At 42.3% G+C, this 5,949-nt stretch overlaps 1 long non-coding RNA gene across 2 annotated transcripts; it reads left to right on the forward strand.

Moving 5' to 3' along the window:
- The first annotated feature begins 2,898 nt into the window (after window positions 1-2,898).
- LOC122002362 lies at window positions 2,899-5,156 on the forward strand. Of its 2 annotated transcripts, XR_006117637.1 has the most exons (4): window positions 2,899-3,471; window positions 3,562-3,672; window positions 3,863-3,925; window positions 4,934-5,156. It is a non-coding gene; the product is annotated as an uncharacterized LOC122002362 (long non-coding RNA). The 2 variants fall into 2 exon arrangements; XR_006117636.1 differs by lacking the exon at window positions 3,863-3,925 and having other exon boundaries at window positions 2,900-3,471.
- The last annotated feature ends 793 nt before the right edge of the window (window positions 5,157-5,949 follow it).

The following is a 5,949-nucleotide window of genomic DNA, read 5'->3' on the forward strand; positions in this document are numbered from 1 at the left end:
ATAGAAGATTTATTTGATCAACTAAAGGATACCTGTGTATATTCCAAGGTTGATTTACACTCAAGCTACCATCAACTCAGGGTTAGAGATATAGATATTCCGAAGACAACGTTTCACACTTGTTATGGTCACTATGAGTTCTTGGTAATGCCATTTACCAATGCTCTAGCAGTATTTATGGATCTTATGAACAGAGTGTTCCTTGAGTACCTGGATTAGTTTGTCATTGTGTTCATTGACAATATTCTGATATACTCTCGATCTGAGGAGGAACACAAGCGACACCTTCGCATAGTTTTGGAGACGCTACGACGAGAACACCTTTATGCGAAGTTTAGTAAATGTGCATTCTGGTTACCTTCGGTGGGATTTCTTGGACACATTGTTTCTAGCAGAGGTATATCAGTTGATCCACAGAAGATAGAGGTCATCACTAGCTGGGAGCAACCGAGGACAGTGCAAGAGATTCGTAGCTTCTTGGGTTTGACCGGGTATTATCGGAGGTTCGTCGAAGGTTTCTCCAGCATAGCTCTACCATTGACACGATTGACCCGAAAGGGAGAGAAATTTAGCTGGATAGAATCTTGTGAGAAGAGTTTCCAGGAGCTTAAGAAAAGACTCATTACGGCACCAGTACTAGTACTTCCCTCTGGCATGGGTGGATTTGTTCTTTTCACTAACGCATCATATCAGGGATTGGGGGCAGTACTTATGCAGCATGACCGTGTGGTATCCTATGCCTTACGTCAACTAAAAGATCATGAGAGGAACTATCTAGTCCATGATTTGGAGTTGACAGCTATCATTTTTACACGAAAAATTTGGCGATATCATTTATATGGGACCACCTTTGGGATTTACATAGATCATAAGAGCCTCAAGTATTTGTTTACCCAGAAGGAACTGAACCTATGACAGAGAAGATGGATGGAATTCTTGAAAGATTATGACTGTATAATTAATTATCACTCGAGAAAAGCCAATGTAGTGGCCGATGCCTTGAGTAGGAAATCCCGAGGAGTTTTGGCTTGCCACCGAGTGATGATTACAGAATTAATACAGAGCTTCTCTGAGTTGGGATTGATGGAGCAAGGACAGACAGAGTGAGGCATTCTAGTTTCCATGGTTGCCCAGTCACCTATTGTGGAGCTTATTAAAGAGGCTCAGACTACAGATCAACATCTGCAGTTTTTACATAGCAGAGTTATCTCTAGATAGCAGACAGAGTTTACCTGTGATAATAGTGGAATTCTGTATTTCCATGGAAGATTATGTGTTCTCGAGTCGCATCCTGTTCAGGAGGACTTGCTACGGGAAGCATATTGATCTAGATTTGTGATTCATCCTGGAGGTACTTGCATGTATAGGGATCTGAAACGATCCTACTAGTGGAATGACATGAAGAAAGACATTGCGACATTTGTGGCACAATGCTTGGTTTGTCAGCAGATAAAGACGGAGCATCAGAGGCCAGCTATTTTACTGCAGAAGATAGAAATACTGGAATGAAAATGAGAGCATATCACGATGAATTTTGTGGTAGGGCTACCCCGGACCTGGAAGGGACATGATGCAATTTGGGTAATCGTTGATCAGTTAACCAAATCTGCACACTTTTTACCGATCCGTAAGATAGAATCGTTGGATCGGTTGGCAGAGATATACTACAGAGAGATCATCAGATTGCATGGTATACCTCTGAGTATTATATCAATAGGGATCCATGATTTACTTCTCGATTTTGGTGAAGTCTTCAGCATGCCATGGGTACAGAACTCCGTTTTAGTATAACATTTCACCCTCAGACTGATGGACAGTCAGAACATACTATATAGACATTGGAGGATCTACTGAGATCTTGTGTTATGGATTTCGGTGGTAGTTGGGAGGATCATCTGCACTTGGTGGAGTTTGCATATAACAACAGTTATCACTCAGCGATTCAGATGACACTATTTGAGGCATTGTATGGCAGAGCATGTAGATCTCCTACTTTATGGGAAGAGGTTGGAGAATCACAAATCTTGGGCCCGCAGCGTATTCAGTGAGATGCAGAGTTGGTTAGCACCATTAGATGTAGAATGTCAGAAGCCCAGGATCGACAGAAAAGTTATGCTGATCAGAGATGAAGACCTTTAGAGTTTTCTGTGGACGATCAAGTGTTCCTGCGAGTGTCTCCTACCAAAAGAGTTAGGAGGTTTGGATTGAAAGGGAAGTTAGTTCTTCGTTACATCAGACCCTTTTTAGATACTTGAGAGGATTGGTGAGGTAGCTTATCGATTGACGCTGCCACCATCACTTGTTGGGGTGCATGATATATTTTACGTATCAGTTGAGGAAGTACGTGCCACACCCTATGCATATTTTGACAGATGTAGCGATCATACTTCAGCCAGATGTAACATATGAGGATATTCCAGTATGGATATTGGACCACAAGGAACGACGACTACGAAATAAAGTAATCCAACTCATCAAAGTTGGATGGGAGCATCATTTGGATGACGAAGCAACTTGGGAGATGGAGGATAAGATCTGAGCGCTATATCCACATTTGTTTAATGAAGGTATGTAAAGTTATTTAATTAGTGGTGTTGATTACACATGCTATTTATTGTTTAATGCAATTATGTCGTAAATTTGGGGACCAAATTTTTGTTAGAGGGGGAGAATGTGAGATACGGGAATAAGTAATAAAAAGGGTTATAGGAAAATAACCTTATCATAATTTATGAGAATTTTTAGATATTTTTTTAGAATTATTTGGAGGTCGTATGGTAGAGTTTAAGGGGATAAATGATTAAGCATAAGGTGGTAATGGAAATTATCATTTGAGGAGGGTTAATTAAGGAGTAATGATAACACAACTTAATCAACCTTACCTCTATAAGAAGCTATAGTACTGAAGCCCTAAAACATCGACTTCCCCTTTTCGTGCCACTTCCTCCCGTACTCGTCGACTCACAGCCAAGAGTGACCATGCCTTAGGACCCGATCGTCGGCGCCAAGTCGCAAGACAAGTCTCCGATCTCCTCTACTCCGTAACGGAGGTCACGACGGTGGAGTCTTCTCCGGAGAGAAGCCTCGCGCAAGGGATCTTTGGCTGGGAGAGGGGATCTGAGCTTCGAAGTCGTTGTGGTGGAATCGCCGGTCCCAAGGGCCCAATCTTGGTGGAGAGGGTGTGCTACAAACGGTGGTTTCGTCTTCCCAAGCCCTAAAGCCGAGTTTCTCCGTCGGTTCCCTTCACCGCTTGAGGCGTTTTCTGTCATTGAGATAAAATGAGATGTGGATTGTTCGATTAGGGTTATTTAGCTATGGAATCTATGATTTGATGCCAGGATGGGAGGTCGGGCTAACTGAGGTCTGTGTTTTTGGCAGTGGCTCACTGTAAAGGATTGGGCCACAAACCTCTAGCAGCAAATCTGGTCGATGGGGGTTCTTAGTAGCTGTTTTCCGGCAATGAATCATTAGGTAAGGCCTCTACAACTTCAGATGTTAGGTCTGTAGATCTAGGTGTTAGATTTAGTTTGAATTGTGTGCTGATGAGTGTGATTACAATAGTTTGTAGCTTTGTAGAAGCGCTGGTTGTGGATCTGTGGTAGCGAGCAACACCACTGTACTTGTGCCAGCGATTTCACCGCCTAGTAGTGGGTCAACAGAGGTGAATTTATGGTAAGACTAATGGTGGTGGTGTATGCTGGGATTATGTGAATTGAGAACTTAAATTAGAGTTTGGATTGTTTGAGTAGATCGGTAATGGGGATTAGTAGAGGATAATGATTGAACTTGGATTAATTTTTTATATATTGGTTTAGTTATTTAGTTTCATACGTATTTGGTTAAAATTGATATGTTGACGTAGGACTTTGATCCGGGGGGGGGGGGTCATGACGAAGTGGACATTGGATTCAGACTACATTTAGAGGTGGGTACTTCTTGACTTGCTTCTTTAGTTATTAATCTTAGTGCATGAGTTAGTTTCGGATAAATGTAATATTTACCTTGACTCCACTCGTATTATCTTCTTGTGCTTGATACTTTATCCACTCGATCTTCGAGATGCTCAAATTCGTATCTATATAGTTTCACGTCGTCATCCCTGATAATTAGCAGATACTAGACACCATGTTTACCTGTTTTGACTACTGTTTATTTATGTTTCGTATTGAGCATGCGGCTTCATATAGCATACCTGATTTCTGTTATATATATATGATGACTGTTGCATTGTTCGCATCATGTCATTGCATGCATGTCGACGACCATGTCTCCCTTGTGGTTGATAGGGTCGTTGGCCAGGGCCGCATACTCGACCACTCATGGGTAGTGGTAGCTGGAGCGTGCCGCTTGTCCTGACGTGCTCGTACTCGCTCACTCATGGGGTAGTGATAGCTAGAGTTGCGAGCAACAGGGACCCCCATCGCAGACGTAGCTAGTTAGCTACTATGCAACTGTCCCCTCGGCCACTCGAGAGTAGTGGCAGCTGGAGTGGTGTACTGTCTATCATTGTTCCGGCCTCTCGACCATACCGGAGTCATGATACCAGAGGGGTGGGCGGGAGTGACCATCCGTGCATACGCTGTTTCAGTGATATTTGCTTATGCTGTTATTTGTTTACTTATGCAATTCTGTTATCATATACCTGTTATATATGCTTGGACACTAGTTTCTTTGATAGTATACCTTACATGTGATCCTGGTAGTTATGAGCAGTACTGTAGCAGTTTTTTTGTTACTTCTGACCTTATACTACTTACCTACGATATGGTATTAGGTATGAACATATACCATATTTTCATAGTAGTATCTGCTATTTATCTTTCTGAAACTATATACTGTTGTATTCTTGGTTCATTATATCACTCATGCACTATCCATCTATTACCCGTTGAGACTTAATTCTCACCACCCTATAAAATGGTTATTTCGCCAGGTAGCCAGTAGTTGATGCCAGTACACTTGGAGGAGGAATCCTGACTGCTGGTCCCACGTCGCTCCTGAGGATGGATTTCTGGTTTTATTTATCGTTTTAGTTATGAGTTGAACTTGTGAACTTGGTATTGTAATAACTCGTTGTGGACTTGACATTATTTTGTATTTGGCTTTGTTTTGTTGAAGAGTCAAGCCGGGTCGGCCCGCGGTGAGTATTTTTGCTATTTTATGCTTGTTATCTGTTTTCGCTGTGTTTTATTCAGTCGAGTGAGTTGCATATTATCTATGTGGTTATGGTTTATTCCAGCTGTGTTGGTTGTGTTTTGCATATGAGTAATCATTGGCTATGTATACTGGTTCCATATGTCTCTGCTACAGGGGAGATGTTGTCTGATTTTCGTCGGACAACCTTACTCTCGGGGCGTGACAGGGATAATGCGGTAAGATAGCCAGACGCTCAGTGCGGAGCGATAGGATGCTGAGGAGACCGAAGAGCTTGTCCAATCAGGAGGGACAAGCTACTACGCTCAGTTATCGCCAGGAAGAGCAGTTGAGGCCGACAGAGCGGAGGAGTACGCGTTATCATTGTTTGCGCTTGTGTTACTGTTGCTCTGCTTTCCTCTACAGTTCCGGTGACTGACTTGAGCGTCGGAGGACCAATGTCGAGGACCCCTTCTCTGGCTTAATACTGATGTTGCTTGTTTTGTAGAGCGGGACGCGGTCTACAGCCAGTCAGCGCAGCAGCCACATCCCTAGCTTTCCACCTCTCGATTTTCGGATAGGATCATTAGGATTTAGACGTCTATGTGCATGTACCTTGGATGATGAAAAGGCTACCTTTTACAAGGAGATGCTAGATTTTTTCCTTCCATTTTGATCTTCACGTTATCATTATTTAATTCCTTAAATAATCCAAGACTTATTCACGCCGTTGTTTCTTTCCTAAAGTAATTCAAGATTTGTGCAATAATGATTGTTTTCCTAAAATAATTCGAGATTTACACGATGGTTATTCTT

Source organism: Zingiber officinale, chromosome 7A (genome assembly GCF_018446385.1).
Source record: "Zingiber officinale cultivar Zhangliang chromosome 7A, Zo_v1.1, whole genome shotgun sequence".
In the NCBI taxonomy this organism is placed as follows: Eukaryota; Viridiplantae; Streptophyta; class Magnoliopsida; order Zingiberales; family Zingiberaceae; genus Zingiber; species Zingiber officinale.